Source organism: Mandrillus leucophaeus, unplaced genomic scaffold (assembly GCF_000951045.1).
Source record: "Mandrillus leucophaeus isolate KB7577 unplaced genomic scaffold, Mleu.le_1.0 Scaffold113, whole genome shotgun sequence".
NCBI lineage: Eukaryota > Metazoa > Chordata > Mammalia > Primates > Cercopithecidae > Mandrillus > Mandrillus leucophaeus.
Window position 1 is genome coordinate 4,163,693 of NW_012099543.1, and position 17,028 is coordinate 4,180,720.

The 17,028-nt window shown below is 36.8% G+C and overlaps 1 protein-coding gene across 4 annotated transcripts in view; it reads left to right on the forward strand.

The window, feature by feature from the left end:
* Positions 1-17,028, forward strand: part of BBX (bobby sox homolog (Drosophila)) — a 282,596-nt gene that overhangs the window by 111,237 nt on the left and 154,331 nt on the right. For 3 of the 4 annotated variants that reach the window (XM_011995361.1, XM_011995374.1, XM_011995367.1), the window contains exon 3: positions 12,292-12,365. The exons of the other annotated variant lie outside the window; for it this stretch is intronic. The gene's annotated coding sequence lies outside the window, so the exon portion shown is untranslated. The remainder of the gene's footprint in view (positions 1-12,291; positions 12,366-17,028) is intronic. 4 annotated transcript variants of the gene reach the window in all.

Consider the following 17,028-nt stretch of genomic DNA (forward strand, 5'->3'; position numbering starts at 1 on the left):
AGTTTTTGAAAGTGTCTGGGTGTGTCGTCTACTTGTAATCTATTTGAAGTTAAATTTTATAAAGGAAATATTATTTTTAAATTTAGGGTTGTGGGAATTTTATCTATGTCAGATGTTTGGAATAACCTTCAGAAAAGGGTTCACACAATGAAAATAAGTGATTAATAAAAGAGGTCACCTGTTATCAAAGTAGTTGTCTGTACAGTGGAATTTTAACTGAAAGGGAACATCCCCTGCAGGGGAAAAATGGTAAAATCCCTTAGGAAGTCAATTATAAGGCATGTTAATTCTACAAAGATATTAACCTCATGATCTTCAATTCTGGGGTGCATTCTCTACCCTGCAAGGTCAGCTAAAAATATGCTGAAAAGCAAATTTTATAAGATAATGAAATAAAAATGTGAATCTAAGTCTGTAAGATACAAATTAGAAGATAAAATCCCTTGTTAAATGATTCCAAAAAATCCTTTTGCACTTTTACAATTAGTAGCCTGTTCTTTTGGGATGTTCATAAAATACTGATTAAAAAACAATGACAACCAAAAGTAAAACAAAACTGATGTGCATAGAGAAACCTTGTAGTTGAATGATTTACCCATCTGACAATTTGTACTGTGGATATTTTTTTTCATATTTGTACAGTTAATGAGTATAACTGTAGCTATTTTTAGCTCTGTTTTCTTAATACATAACATGGAGGAAAAACTTTATAAGTTACTATAATAATTTTTAATAGATTTGAATGTTTCTAAGTACTTTGGATTTCAAAAAACAGTCCTATGAAAATAGATAATGATGCTATTTATTTTGAATTTCATGTTAACAGTTTCAATTTAGTGCAAAAAAATGAGCATAAGCTAAATATATAATAATTGAATTACATTATTATTAAATTTTTTGATTTTATGAAAAGTTCTATACTATCTTTAAATTAGAAACTGGCATATGATCAATTCTTAGTTCCTTAAAGAGTTTGATATTAATAATGATATTAATCATGATTTAAAATGCATATAATCTGAACTTTTAAAAATGTATTACTGCACTAGCATATTTGGTGCAGATCAAAGGGATAGAGCTGTCATCTCCGGGCATCATGACTGCGGACGTGATTGATTTCAGGCATCATGGTTTCCAGCTCTCATTTGTTTTGTTTTTTGAAAGCTAGAGAATCTTGAAATGTTAAAATCTCAGACTCTAAGGCCTCAGTGCCCTGCACAAACATCCAAGAGGAACTCACTTCATTTTTAGACAGATCTGATGGTTAGAAAGAATTTCCTCATACGGAACCCCCAAAACTGCCTGCTAGAAACATCTGCTTATTGATTTCAGTTTTAAACTATGAAACCACCATACAAAATTATGTGTGATGTCTCTTCCTTAAGACCATAAAAGGATGTGAAAAGAGCACTTCTTCTTTTCCAGAGTAACATTTTCATTTCCTTCAACCATTGTGCCCCCAACAGGATTTCTTAGCCCCTCTCCATAATCTCTCAATAGTCTTTATGTTCTTACCGGATATAGACAGGTAGCACCAGATAGAGTGGGCTTTCATCTCTTCTTGCTAGCCAGCAACTTCACAGTGTTGACTCATATTACAGTTTGTCACTTTACGTGCTTTTCAGTTAAGGTAGGCATCCCCTCTCTGTTCTCTACTTTTGAACTTCTATTCATTGTACTTGATGCTACTAAGTTCAGACTATAGGTGATACCTTTCAGTAATATAAACAGATACAGATGACAATGCTTACTTATGTCTGTGGGTATGCTTACATGCTACCTCGTCTTATTACTCCACCGCTGGATTTTTAGCTTAGACTGATGTCTGTTAGTATGCATTATTTGAGTTCTCGTGCTAGAACTTCAAAAGAGAAACCTAGAGTTTCCCTCTTAACAGCATCTGTCCTCTCCTCTACCTCTATTTTCTGATGTACCATTCTCAGCTCTATGTAGAATTAGTACCATACAAAATATTCAGTAAGCATATTAAAATAGCTTTGGAGGGAGGACTGGAGTATGGAGACAAAGCGGGACCTAATTAGTTAATTAAAATTAAGTATTTTCTAGCAACAGTGTTGAACTGTGTTGTAGATTTTACTGTAAACAAATAACTTTAAATTTCAAACCTATTCAAGTCTATGTCGTAGACAATCTCTTGAAGATCCCCCAAAATTTATTATATGAAGCTTGATGCTGATGAGATTCATTGAAGGCTATAAACCATGATTCAGAATTGGAATCCAAAGCGTGTTACTATTCCTGTTACTGTTCACCTTGACACTAGAATAATTGAAGTTTGCTTTTACCCTTGTTATCAAAGCAGGCTTTGGCATTTCTGGAAACCCGTAAAAGCCTTGTTGATATAGCTAACATTTGGAAATAAATCTTAGGTCTGAATTTACATTTAATGATGCCTTTCTTTCTATCCACCTTACCTCCAGAGAATAAACAAATACTTTTGTTGTTGCTTTTAAGTTATAGCAAGTACTCTCTTTGTCTGGAATCTGAGTAATGGTAGAGCTCAGTAGTTTGAAGTTTATGTTTTTGGTTATGTGATGTTTATATGTGACCATATCACATACATTAAATTCAACTTTTATGAAAGAGACCTGGGTCAAGTAAGCTGATATGAGGGATCTAGTGAAGAAAATAATTATCATATATATTATACGATACCCAACTCTTGGGTTCCTTATAACTATTACCATCTATAAAAGTAACTCAAACACTGTGCCTTTTCAAGCTATGAACATTTTATTTGAAAATTGTATTCAGAATAGTTTGGGGTATTGATATATTTTGCTTTAACTCCTCAGAAATTGGTTATGTTTTTCTGGAGGCGTGTATGATAACTGTCACTGAAGTGAAACACCGTATTCCAAATGAGTCCATGTTTTTGTTTTGTTTTAGTTTTTCTGCTAAATCTAAGAAAAAATGTCAGGCCATAACCTTGAATGGAAAATGAATTATGTGTCACTGTCCACTTAAGTATACTGCCATACATAAACAAATTTCAAGATATTGAAAATACTGTAGAATTAGTTTTAAAAGTCAAATTAACATTTGCCAGTTTTTAGTATTTGTGTTGAAACCTGAAACTTATCTTTATAGGAAATACAATTGAAGGAGAAACTGGTACGTGTAGGGAAAATGTAAAATCTAAACATCTTGACTTATTGAATATCATCATGTGCCAAAAATTTTGAATAAAGTTACTGAGGTTAGGATTTGAAATAGAGTAAAATAAATCAGTATTCTCTTTCCTTTCTTTTCAGGAAGTATACATGTGGTTCAGTATTTTCATCGTTTTTTTGTTTTGTTTTTTGAGATGGATTCTCACCCTGTTCCCCAGGCTGGAGTGCAGTGGCACCATGTTGGCTTACTCCAAGCTCCGCCTCCTGGGTTCAAGCGATTCTCCTGCCTCAGCCTCCGGAGTAGCTGGGATTAACAGGCACCCGCCACTATGCCCAGCTCATTTTTGTATTTTTAGTAGAGACGGCATTTCACCGTGTTGGCCACGATGGTCTCAGACTCCTGACCTCGTGATCCTCCTCCCTCGGCCTCCCAAAGTGCTGGGATTACAGGCGTGAGCCACCGCGCGCAGCCAGTACTTTTATTTCAACAAAACTGCTAATTGCTCTACTCTCTGTCTCCTTTCCCTTTGGGCACTGGGAATAATATAGCATAAACTTTATATTATTTATTTTGCATGCTTTGCCATGATTCAGGTTTCGTACCCATTCATCACCCAGCTGCAGTGTTCACGAACATGGAATAAGCTGAGTGGCCAAGCCTGGGTGATAGTTCTATACCTGGAACTCAGGTAGAATTAGGTCAGTTCCGCTCAAGGAGCCATGGACTATTTTCCCAAAATATATATACATTCAAGGTACATGGAGTATTTTCCTAAAAATCTAAGTGCTTTTACCAGGGAATGGGGGTGGGGGGACTGTATGATGAACAGGCAAAAACATACATGTCTATAATTTGCTGCTTAAGAAAAGCCAATATGGAAAATACACTTATGTAGCTGATTATTCTGCTATTTAAATAAAGTTTCTGTATGAGACTCCTTTTTAACTTGAAAGGTGACAAAATCTGATTTTGTTAATTATATAAGAAGTTAAAATTTCAAAATACTTATTAGCAGTATTAAAAACCATGGCTATTACAGGTATCTCTTAGGCTACTTCGGGATAAGCCTTTTGCCATTTGCCTTGTAGTACTTATAATTGGTGGCCCCCGGAGTTGTATAGCACTGATTTCTGTGGGTTACTGCACTGGAATTAGTGACAAAGGATAACCCTATGTCTACCAATGGAAATAGTTGGAGAATATTTCCTTTGCTATTTTGAATTGGCTTAATCTAAACTAAATGTTTTGTATTTCTTTAAATATTGACTGCTATGGGAGCAGTAGATCTAATGCAGAGGGCATTTATTGAGGATTAATTATTGGTAGAGCATTTATATTATACAGAGGTTGTTACTGTAGAGAATGTGCTTAGTTTTAATGGAGAACATAATTTTAATTTGTACTAGGAGTTTCTAATGCGGTGAGCATTTAAAGGAGAGTTACTCTTCATATATTCTCAACTGGCATTGGCTTGCTATTTATTCTTCAGTCAGTATATAATTTTAATGTAGTTAGAATGTAATAAACGGACATTAACTTTTTAAAAAATAGTAGACTGTTTTTTTTTTTTTAGAAGTTTTAGGTTCACAACAAAATTGTGTGGAAACTACAGAGAATTCCTCTATACCGTCTACGCTGACATTAACTTTTTATTCTAAGGTATTTATAGGAATATTTAGGAACACAAGGAAATATTTTACTTGCTCACTTCTACAGCTAACAGGCTGTAGAAGGCATCTTTCTTTGCTTTCAGACTAGAAAGGAGAAAGTGTTTTAGAGCCTAGAAACATTTTCTGATTCTGACTGAACATTGACAGTAAAAACTTAGGCCCTGGTTTTATGATACTTTTCCAGCTGAACGCTTCTGTAGAGGAACACAGGAAGAGTAGGGATGCGTTGTAATCTGGTCTGGAGCCTCCTGCTAGTCTGTGGATGACAAACTGCAGATCAAACGGATTGATCATATTCCAGAAGGGCAGTGTGATACAGGGCAAGTGTACTGACCATGGCAGTAGCCTTGGGTTCTGGGCTACCTCTGCCTCTGTCTTGGCTGTGTGGTTGATGGGTTGAACTGAGTGGCTTCAAACTCTTATCTGCCTCCAACATTCTGTCATCCTGTGATTTCACAGGATGTGTGATAGGGAAAAACATCAACTCCTACAAGGGCAGCAGTGTGAAGTCATGAGAAAAGCAGTGTGAAGACCTGGGATGTTGTCACAGCTCTGTCATAAACCAGCTGATGGTCTTTTGTGTAGTCACTTAAACTTTCTGGGTCCTACTTGGCTTCAGCTATGGAAATGTGATTGGACTTCCCTGATGGACTCTAAGGAAAATTTCTTGGATTCCTTCCTTCCCTCCCTTCTTTTCTCCTTCCCTTTACTTTCTTCTTTCCTTTCCTTTCTTTCCTTCCTTTTCTTTCTTTCTCAAGGCATTGAGACAGGATCTTACTCTGTTACCCAAGTGGAAGGCAGTGGTGCAATCATGGCTCCCTGCAGCCTTGAACTACCAGGCTTAAGCCATCCTCCCACCTCGGCTTTCCAAGTAACTGGTACTAACTATAGACGCAAACTACCAAGCAAAACTAATTAAAAGAAATAATTTGTACAGGCAGGTCTCACTGTGTTGCCTAGGCTGGTCTCGAACTCCTGGTCTCAAGCAGTCCTCCCACCTCAGCCTCCCAAGTAACTGGGACTATAGGCATACATCACTATGCCCAGCAATTTTTAAAATATTTTGTACAGGCAGGGTCTTCTCAGTGTGTTGCCCAGGCTGGTTTTGAACTCCATGGTTCAGGTGATCCTCCTGCCTTGGCCTCCCAAAGTGTTAGAATTATGGGCGTGAGCCATGGAACCCAGCCTAGTTTTCTGATTTAAAACAACTAATTGCCATGTGATATTCTTTGTCTCAAGGATAACTGCTTTGTAATAAGTTACTTTAAAGGAGCATATTGACAGTTGCCATTGGTCACTTTTGAGCACACTCCTTTGTGTCTTCATGATCAGGAATATCCTTGCAATTAATATATCTGGAACAAATCTTTCAGCGATTTGCTGCAAATACATTAGACACACTTGAAACAGGTACTTTTTCTGGACAGTAGTTTTTTGTTTTTTAAAAGTAACATATGACCAGGCACAGTGGCTAATGCCTGTAATTCCACATTTTGGGAGGCCAAGGTGAGAGGACTGTTTGAGCTCAGGAGTTAAAGATGCCAGTGTGGGTAATGTGGAGAAACCGCTCCTCTATGAAAAAAATAAAAAATAAAAATTCACACACACACACACACACACACACACACACACACACACACACACACAGAGACAAATTAGCCAGGTGTGGTGGCGTGTGCTTATAGTCCCAGCTACTCAGGAGGCTTGAGGTGAGAAGATCACCTGAGCCCAGCAGGCAGAGGTTGCAGTGAGCCGAGATTGCACCATTGCACTCCAGCCTGGGCGACAGAGCGAGACCCTGTCTCAAAAAAGCAAAGGAATATATTATAATTTTTGATCCAAATATGCTGTTAAATGAAATTATTTAATATATTAATAAGGGAAAATAAGAGATCAGTGTCCTTTGCTTCTTGGAACTGAATATTTTCCATTTAAAATTATGTAAACCGATAATTAATGACTTCCCTTTTTATCAAATGACTTTGGACTAAATTTTTTTTATTAAGAATGTGATTTTTTTATATATTGCAAATTATTGCCAAATTATTGCTGACGTGAAAGCAGCCAAGGAAACACTTTCTTGCCTCAACAGACAAGGTGGTCTTAAGGTTTCTCCGGTGGGTTTCATTTGCAGAACCCCTTCCTGAAGGTGCCGACTGGTGCCTAAAGAGTGTAAGTCAAGGTTTTCTTCAGCTAACCCAATCTCTGAGGGGTATCCTATGGGGCTGGGGTTATCTTCACTGTTTATTCTCCAGCTTAGTTCTCAGTGGCTTGATAGAGCTTATGATCTTCCCAAAGATCCTGGAGCTTCCCTGTCGTTATTCCTGATGTAGCTGCTGGCAAACATGTTTTTATACCCTTCCTGGAAATGAAACTCTTTTTGCCTTAAATGTGTGATGTCCCATCCCTGAGAAGGTCTCGTTGATACAATTCATGTTTAAAAGAGGCATCTGACTGGACTAATGCCTACTCATTTTACATCTCCACTTATGGAAACTGCAGACATTCATGGTTCCACCATGGCCCTTGCAGCAAAAATCTTAAGGCAAGTGCTCATTATAATAAGATATTTGTATTATTAAATCAGCTAATATACATTGAAATTGATAGGATTAAAAGTGAGACTGTCAGAATTAAATATATATGAAAGCCATCTAAATTAAAATAAAATCTATGGTGAAATAACACTTGAGAAGTAGCAATTCATTCAGCATCCAAATGCTGAGAATAGTCAAGGCAAACTTAAGTGTGTTCACAATGTAACTTTATTAAATGCTTTTCTACCCCTTAGTTTTATCTCTAATGAGATTACTGACATTTATTGAGCACCTCTTGTATACCAAATGCTGTGAATTTATAATATCTTCTGATAATTCTGAAGGCAACCATTAGAGATGTAGGGATTGTTATCCCAATTTTGCTGATGAGGAATAGAGGCTCAGAGAGGCTCAGGAATTGGTCCACAATTGCAGGATAGTAAACCTAAGGCCAGTATGCTTAGTATACCACCATGCTGCTAACATTAGTCTGCTATTTAGGAAACTATGGAGAGAAAAAAGAGCAAATCACATTGCTTTCTCATTTGCCCACATTTCATGTCCTACTTTCTCATGTGAACCCTGTACTTCAACTAGATCTGCTGCATATGCCTCCTATCCCTTCCAGCAAGTCATGCTTGCTTTAATATTGAAACTTTGCTCATCCTAGGCCTTTAACACTCTCCTCCATCCTGTCTGTCTGTATTCCCAATTGCCGTTGGTTCTACAGGCTCCAGTTTTATTCATCTCCTGTGTAGACATCCCCTGGAATATTCTAACTTTAAAAAATTTCTTTGCTTACCATTTTGACATTTATTACATATTATGCTATTAATATTTAACTTTGTGTGTTTGTGTATGTGATCACCCAACTATATCTCATCAGCTTTAAGAAAGGAGTAACTCTTTTATAATAGCTGTTTGGTGGTTGTTGTTGTTTTGTAAGATGGAGTCTTGCTCTGTTGCCCAGGCTGGTGTGCAGTAGTGCAATCTTGACTCATTACAACCTCCGTCTCCCGGGTTCAAGTGATTCCACTGCCTCAGCCTCCGAAGTATTTGGGATTATAGGCACCCAACACCTTGCCCAACTAGTTTTTGTGTTTTTAGTAGAGACAAGGTTTCGCCATGTTGGCCAGGCTGGTCTTAAACTCCTGACCTCAGGTGATCACCTGCCTCGACCTCCCGAAGTGCTGGGATTAACAGGCGTGAGCCAGCGCGCCCACTCTGTTATAATAGTTTTTGCAGTGTTAATGCATAGTCGGTTAGTAATTTCCCAAATAGTAAAAGCCTACATCATTTGCCTTGCTATTCTGTTGGCATATAGGTAGGTGGTAGGTAATTTTTCTTTTTTTTGTTGTTTTTTTTGTTTTTTTTGTTTTGTTTTTTTGTTTTTTCGGGACTGATGCCCAGGTTGGAGTGCAGTGGCCCTATCTCAGCTCACTGCTACGTCCACCTCCCGGGTTTAAGCGATTCTCCTGCCTCCGTCTTCTGAGTAGCTGGAACTATAGGCCCACACCATCATGCCCAGCTAATTTCTGTATTTTTAGTAGAAATGGGATTTCACCATGATGCCCGGGCTGGTTTTGAACTCCTGAGCTCAAGTGATCTACCTGCCTGGGCCTTCCAAAATGCTGGGATTATAGGTGTGAGCCACCACACCTTGCTGGTCATTTTTAAAAATAAGTTTATACTTGGTTCAATATTGAGTACTGGAGGGGAGAGGATTTGCAAATCTTTCGTCTGCTATTATAAAGGGCCCATCTGAAACAATGAATGCTGTAGTCTTCTGTCCCTGCTACCTAGTGTTTTCTGATACTGTTTTTGGAGAATCCAAACAAACGGACAAATCTATAATTACTTAGTAGTTCCTTTGGTTTACTGCCAAATTATCTAGGGAACTCTTAAGACCTGTTTATATTTAATGTTTTTCAACTGAAAGGCTCTGGGAGTAATGAGGAAATGCCAAGGTAGAGGTGGGAAGGTGACAAAGAGGTAATTCAGATTTGCATTTTTTTTTCAGAGAGATTTCCATTCTCAGTGTAGCTGACATTGTAATTTCAGTTAAAGACTGGTGTCTGGCCAGAAATGCCTGTGAAACAGCTGTGGTTTAAGCTTCAACTGTAAAAGACAGATGGGTGATTTTAACAAAAGTTTTGTCTTTATTCATAGTTTATGTTGTCACTTTTATTTTATATGTGTGTGTATGTGAGTGTATATATGTTCCTGCAGTTATCTTTATATGAAGATATTTTATTTCAGCAAATGATTTAACTAGAGATCAGACTGTCAGTTTATCATTTCTAGGCCTTTAGCCTGTAGTGGACAACAGTGACCTGAGGCATGGAATTCATTGGCCAAAATTGCATAACGGTTGGTATAACAACATCATTTTCAGTACTATAAATTGCATAATGTGTCTGAGGCCACTGTTGGGAATAACAGAATATATGGAGTGGGAAAGGGTTATGCACGTCCAGGACAGGGAAGGCTTTAATTAAATCAAGAATTTTTTGACTACAAGCACGACTACATTATATTACATGGAAGTAAAAGCTTGGTGATTAAGTTCATTTTATCAACATGTAGTATATAAAATAGTGAGTTGATCAGAAGATAAGAATTGTATTCACATAAAGGTGGAGAAGTAGTTTTATAGTAGGAAAAATCTTTTAAGAAAACTTGCATTATAAAGTGGAAATTGGAATACAGTACCTACTGAGGAAATGGAGGAAGTCAGTGGATGGTTTTGTGGAAGAGTGGGTATTAGAACTCCTAGTTTGTGACCTGTACTTGCTTTGAGTCTCAGAAGTCATGCTGGCTCTTAGATTAGAAATACAGCCTCTTTGAAAGCATAAATGTAGTTGAAAGCAATAATTTAAAAATTTGCTTTTTCATCCCCTGCCTCCCCCATTTTTAAGGTATAAAAGCATGAGTATTCTGTCTTCCGAAGGATGCGGAAAAACAATCCTTATTTCCTTTTCCAGCAGTTTGGCTATTTTTGTTGTTGTTTTTACTGCATAAATGGAGAGGCGTCTGTACCATGCATGGTATCATGCCCAGCAATTTTTTTTTCATTTGAATGTAATTGTTCCTTAGCAAATAATTGCAGTCCAGAATGACTTTTATTGAGCTTGATTGAATTAGGGGTATGTATGAAAATGAGTTAGTTAAAGCTTAATCTATTACCCAGAGAATTGATGAAAATATCAGAAAAGCAGTCATTCATGGGGATTAAATATTCTTCTGTGTAAGTGGGCAGCATGGTTACCTCAGAGTCCCTTCTGCACTGACTAGGTAGTAGTGACATCAGGGTGCAAAACACAGATTTGGCATGCTAGGGGATTTTGCAATGACGTGCCTTTGAATGTTATGCTGGACATTAACGCTAATTGGGAATCTGCCTCATTGTAACAGGTGGCACCTCACCTTTTTTTTAGAATAAAAAGCTTTTTAAAACAGCACCTCAAGGGGGAGTGTGAGAGCTGTGCCAAAAAGCCAGTTGCTTCAGCATGTTTCAGTGGTGGTTTAGGCCACATCTGTAAGATAGGTTTTTCAGATGCCAAGTCAGATGCCCTGTTTGTAAGGGACAAATAATATATAATACATGGCTGTCCCGCCTGCCATTATGAAGTTTCTCAGAGGGAATCCTGGGCTGTGCCAGATCAGTGCTGGCTAGGACTGGGAAGGGAGTGTGCAGTGTCATGGGTGGGAAGCAGAAGCCTTGAAAAGGGAAAGACAAGTTCCTAATGAGGCAGTGGAGCTAATCACCGGGACTCAGGAAGCCAAGGCCCTGTGGGGGTGATTGGAGGTTAAAAGTAAGCCAAAGTGGGACCCAGAGAACACAGACAGGTACCAGGTGGCTCAGATGAAAATCTGCCCAGGCGTTGGTCTCAGGGCACGTTCAAGTCACCGTTCTGTAGGGCTGTGCTCATACTTAGGGCATTTGCCCCTGCTGGCCCACCTGCCTTTCTGATATCTCACATCACCACTCATTTCCATCAAATCAGAACACTCTCTGAAATACTAGTGATTTAAATGCAGACCAGACTATGCTGCAACTGCTTTTCTGAGGCTACTCATGTGGCCATTTGTAATAGCCAGATAAAATTTGGAGGGTTTCTTATGATATTCAGTTTCCACAGTATGTAGCTTACAGATTGAGAAGAAATATATTGTCATAATCTGCCTAGAGCAGGGAATTGTTTCTTTTAGTTGAGTGTGGATTTAGTTTCACCACTGAAGCAACCTAAATCTGTCTTACAAAGAAACATAAATGATAACTTTTGAATTCTTAGAAATGATATGGTTTAGGGATATATATTTGCAGTGTTATTAAAATAAAATTCCATTTAGTTTACATGTACACCATTTCACTGATTTTGATCTTATATTTACTTCATCCTTTATCCTTAAAAAATAAAAATTATTTTCTATTTGGACCCCTCACCCCGGGCTGCTTTCTTGTTTGTTCGTTTTTACTATCTTGCCCTATTAACTTTAAATTATTTAAAAGGTAAATCTTAAATATTAATATCTGAATCACAGTTTATCTAGTTGAGTGGGGCCAGTCATTTAAAATAACTTGGATTTAGTCAGGGTGTCAATTTAACCCTACGTTTTTCCAGGGGATTTGCCTGTAATTCTACACTTAATTATAGCCAAAAAGCCAAGAAGTTACTGCCCATGATTAATTCTTAGTATGTGTAACCTTAATCTCAGAATTTCCATTGAATAATTTTAATGACCGTCTTTTTGTTAAAATTGACAGTAAACACTTTAGGCCACTTTCTCTAACCAGCATTGGCGTAGGAGATTTGCCTCATGTTGATTGTTTGGCTGGTAATTCATTTTATTTGGAGATTATTTTGCTAAAGAGAATGAATGTCAGCTTTATTTGAAAGACCTTCCTGGCTCACCATTTTAACTACTTTTTTATGAATCCTTCACAGAATCCCGCTGCATCACAGAAGCTGAAAGTTCTGATGTTCCACTGAAATCACAATGGAAAGTCTTGACTTGACTGGTAAGAGCTGTTGTGAAGGTCCATATTACTAACTTACCTGGAAGCAGTGAGGCAGTCAAGAACTATGTGCTGTCAGAGCTCGTCTCAACTTTTCCCCATCATCCATCTTGATCAAGGAAGTGTGATAATTGGATATTTTTTTTCTTGTCAATTTTATTATTTTTTAAAGTGTGACTTTTATTAATCTCCGTTATCAAGTAAGTTAAATTTTCTTTTAAAATCATGAAAATTTTAAAACTAGCCGTTTCAAAATCTCTGATTCGTTTCTCCACAGTACTGCGTTATTGGTGAAAGTCAGTTTTCTAAAGTCCTAGATACTTAGAGGTTATATACCTAAATAGGTATTACATTGATCTATTCCCCCAAAAGCTGCTTTTTGTACTCCTGTTGGCTTTAATTGAAAAATGAATCAGTATCGAAGCATTATGGAGTTTTTCTTACCTGTTAAAAATAATAGATGTGGGTGTAGCTGCATCTTGAAACCATTTTAAATATGAAAACCACATAATGAAGGAAAAAGTTGAGATTTTAAAATATATACATGTGCCAAATTATATAAAATTCTGAAACTTGCAGATACTGTAACTGTCCCTTTGTATGTTAGTGATTTTCAAAGCTGTTGTTTTAGGGGAAAAAGTTTTTAACTTTAATGTATGGCAATAATATTTTAAAATTAGTTTTAATAATAATTACTTAAATGCATAGAGTTTCCCCAATCTGGGAATCAGATGTGGAATTGCTTTACTGGTATCTGAATACTTTATGGTGAACTGATGATATATAAGACTGAGGAAACTGTTGTGAATTAAAATGAGCAAATATAGTAAACATTGTTTAGTTATAGTTTTCAGGAAAGGAACTTATTCTTTAACTTTTTAATTAAGATTAATCCAAAACCTTTTCTGTTTTAAAGTATATTTTGTAGCTCATTACATCTGTCTAGATTATGTGTCTACCTTTCCCTTTTGGTAACTATATCACTGAATGTTGCTTCTGTGATGTCAGCATAAATATAAGGCCTCTGAACCAGTCTCCTAAAAGTCATTGTCTAGGATTGTACACATAGTAAAATGTATATGATTTACTTGAATGTATATTTATAATAGGGGATTTAAACAACAACAGAACTTTAATGCCAGTGAGAAGATTGGAATTTAATTATTGTTTTTCTTCTTCACTGTGCTATCCTTCAAGGCACATTTGTTACAAATATTAATAGAAATTCTGAATTTAAGAATGCCAGCCAGAATACAGTTAATTATGGTTTTATTGAGTCAGCAGTATAGACTATGGAATTTTCAAAAATTGATACTGAAATTTTAAGTATGTTCTCATTTGCTAATCTAAAAGAGAGTTGAGTATGGTGAGGTTTAAAGAAAATGGAATTGGTAGCAGTATTCTGAATTTGCTAAATATGAATACATATACAGAAAGCAAAGTCCAGACCCTTTATCTGACCTATTCAGAAAAACTAAGTAATTAACCAAGATTACTATGGCAGATTTCACTAAGTAGCCATCTGAGCCAACGATTTCTGAATGTTAGTCAGATTATTGCAATAGAATGTTTTATTGACTATAAGCAGAAATTGACAGAAATTCACACTAATGATAAAATTTAAAATGGAAGCTTAATTGCAGATGGCTAACACTGCATACTTTCTAGCTGACCTATATGTTTGCCTTAAATACAGTATTAACTGAGAAATAGAAAAGATGCCATACAAAACCAGGAGTAATTGAGGAAACAAATCCTAGTAGATGTTACTTGGCAAAAGGATGCCAGGGTTCAATAAATCTGGGAAACAGATCAGTCAACTTAGTCAATTACATTTCAATATCAGAAGAGCCTCCAAATCTTAGTGGTTTATGGCAATAAACATTTATTTCTCATTTATGTTCATGTCCCTGATTAGTCTCCTGCCACTCTGCTCTGTGTCCTCTTCATTCCTGAACCAAAGCTGAAGGAACAGTCTTTCTGGCACGTACACGTCTTGCAGAGGAAAGAGGAAAGAGAAAAGTGATGGAACTATGACTCTTAACAAGGGTGCTTGGAAGTGGCACATGTCATTAACTCTCATGTTTAATTGGCTAGAGCATGTCACAGAGTGAAACCTGCATCATGTGAGAGAGTGACCTTGTAAGAGGGGATAGGGAAAGACTGATAGGGAGAAACAGTACATATTTTAACTATTATATCTGCAAAATACCATCTACTGCTTTTTAAGAGACAGAGTGCACATAATGTATTAAAGATTCCAGGAAGTTCTTCAGTAAATTAATCTATTTAACATGTCAAATTATTTGACCGTGAATCTTTTTGTTGTCACGTGGAATGCTGTCAGTGACAAGTTTTAGGGATACAATCCAAGAGTTTCTTGATGTTTTGAACCTTACAACTTTTCCTAAAACTTAGGAAAAGTTTCTAATGTGTATAATAGACTTACATTATTCTTTTATAGGTAATTTTAAAATGAATAAAACTTACTGCAAACTGGACCCTCTGTAATTTGCATACAGAATTAGAGAAAGGAAATATGATACTTAAAATAATTCTTTTACCTATATATAATAGGTTACAGAACTTTGACAGATATTATCTAATTTGATATAGGATGAGAATGAGGAAATGGGTACTTTGCTTTTTCCAGTAGTAATATATTAATCGTACTGGATATAACAGTAGCCAAATGCCTTTGTCTACTTAAGTTCAATTTCAAGAATCATTGTAGTGATGAAGAATGCAGACACCATAGGGAACTTAACAATTGCATCTGGAGTTTTCTAAGATACTGTACCTGAGGTCACATTTACTATACAGTGACTTTTGCATTATTATTATCTCTTAAATCTTCTAGAAAATTGTTAGCACATAGAACGCCTCAGCCAATGGTGGTTTTATTCATCTCACAGATATCAAAAAACATTATTATCAAACTTGTGTGGATTAAGATGATTGGTTTAAACATCCAGTAGTATATAAACAATGCTTTGTGATAGTTTATAGTTCCTTAAGATTGGAAGTAAGGAATATGCTTAGACATCTGTATTAGTCTGTTCTTATGCTGCTAATAAAAACATACCCAAGACTGGGTAATTTATAAAGGAAAGAGGTTTAATGGACTCACCGTTTCACATGGTTGGGAGGCCTCACAATCATGGCAGAAGGCGAAGGAAGAGCACAGGCACGTCTTACATGGCAGCAGGCAGGAGAGCATATGCAGGGGGACTCCCCTTTATAAAACCATCTGATCTCTTGAGACTTACTCACTATTACAAGAATGGCATGGAAGAAAACCCACCCGCATGATTCAGTTACCTCCCACCGAGTCCATCCCATGACATGGGGATTAGTACAATTCAAGGTGAGATTTGGGTTGGGACACAGAGCCAAACCATATCAACATCTGTATCTTAAAATATATATATCTAGATATATATAGATATAGATATAGATATATACACATATACACACACACACAGTTAGAAGGCAAGACATACAGCAAAACATGGATTTTGGATTCAGAGATATCCTAGTTTTGGCACTTTTTAATTGAAAACATTTGGGTGATTATATTTGACCTCTCTGAAATGTTGTTTTCTCACTGTAGTATAGGGATAATGATCTCTACCTTGTAGCATTGTGAGAATTAAATGAGATAATTGAGTTAATTGCCTGAAAAGTGTCCCTGGCACATAGGAGCACTCAAGAAGTAGTAGTTTGTAAAAGAAAGATGTGATCAAAGTTCAAGAATCTTGATACCCTGTACCATACCTCTCTGATAGACATCCAACAGTGCATATCTAAAATGTGTTTGTTTATAAACACTTATGTCCACACACCTGCCAAGGGTTTTTTAAAAAAATTGTCCTGAATGCATAAGAACTTACGCATTCTTCTTTACTTCTACCGGAAATTGGAAGTGGCTTTATCCTTACTGCTGAGAGAAAGGGTGAATCCTGTAGAAATATTAGTTACCCCATGATCTAATAATTAACTTCTTGTCACTAAGAATTTAGAAGTCCCAAGGACAGAGTGATGGCCAAAAGCTCATATACTTTATGGCTTTTACTCTGCATATTAATAAGGTCAGCATTAAGTTGCAAAAAGTGTCAAATTTTATATAATCTTGAGGCAAGGTACAAGAACAGAAAATGGTACTACTGAAATTTTTTTCCTCATATAGAGCAAATACTGTTTGGTTTCAGAAGAAATAGCATTTCTATTTTAAGATGTTTATGGTACTGTTCTCCAGTATGAAGGTTTAACTAATTTAGACTCCTTAAAGCAGGGGTCCCCAACTTCCTGGGCCTCTAACTGGTACTGGTCCATGGCCTGTTAGGAACCGGGTTGCACAGCAGGAGCTGAGCACCACCTAAGCTCTGCCTCCTGTCAAATCAGCAGCAGCATTAGATTCTCATAGGAGTCTGAACCCTACTGTGAACTGCATATATGAAGGATCTAGGTTGCATGTTCCTTATGAGAATCTAATGCCTGATGATCTGAGGTGGAACAGTTTCTTGCCCAAACCATCCCCCCGACGACCCCTACCATTCATGGAAAAATTGTCTTCCATGAAACCGGTCCCTGGTTCTTAAAAAACTTGGGGACCACTGCCTCAAAGAACTTCTCTATTGACATTGTCCCCTTGTACTTTCAGAAT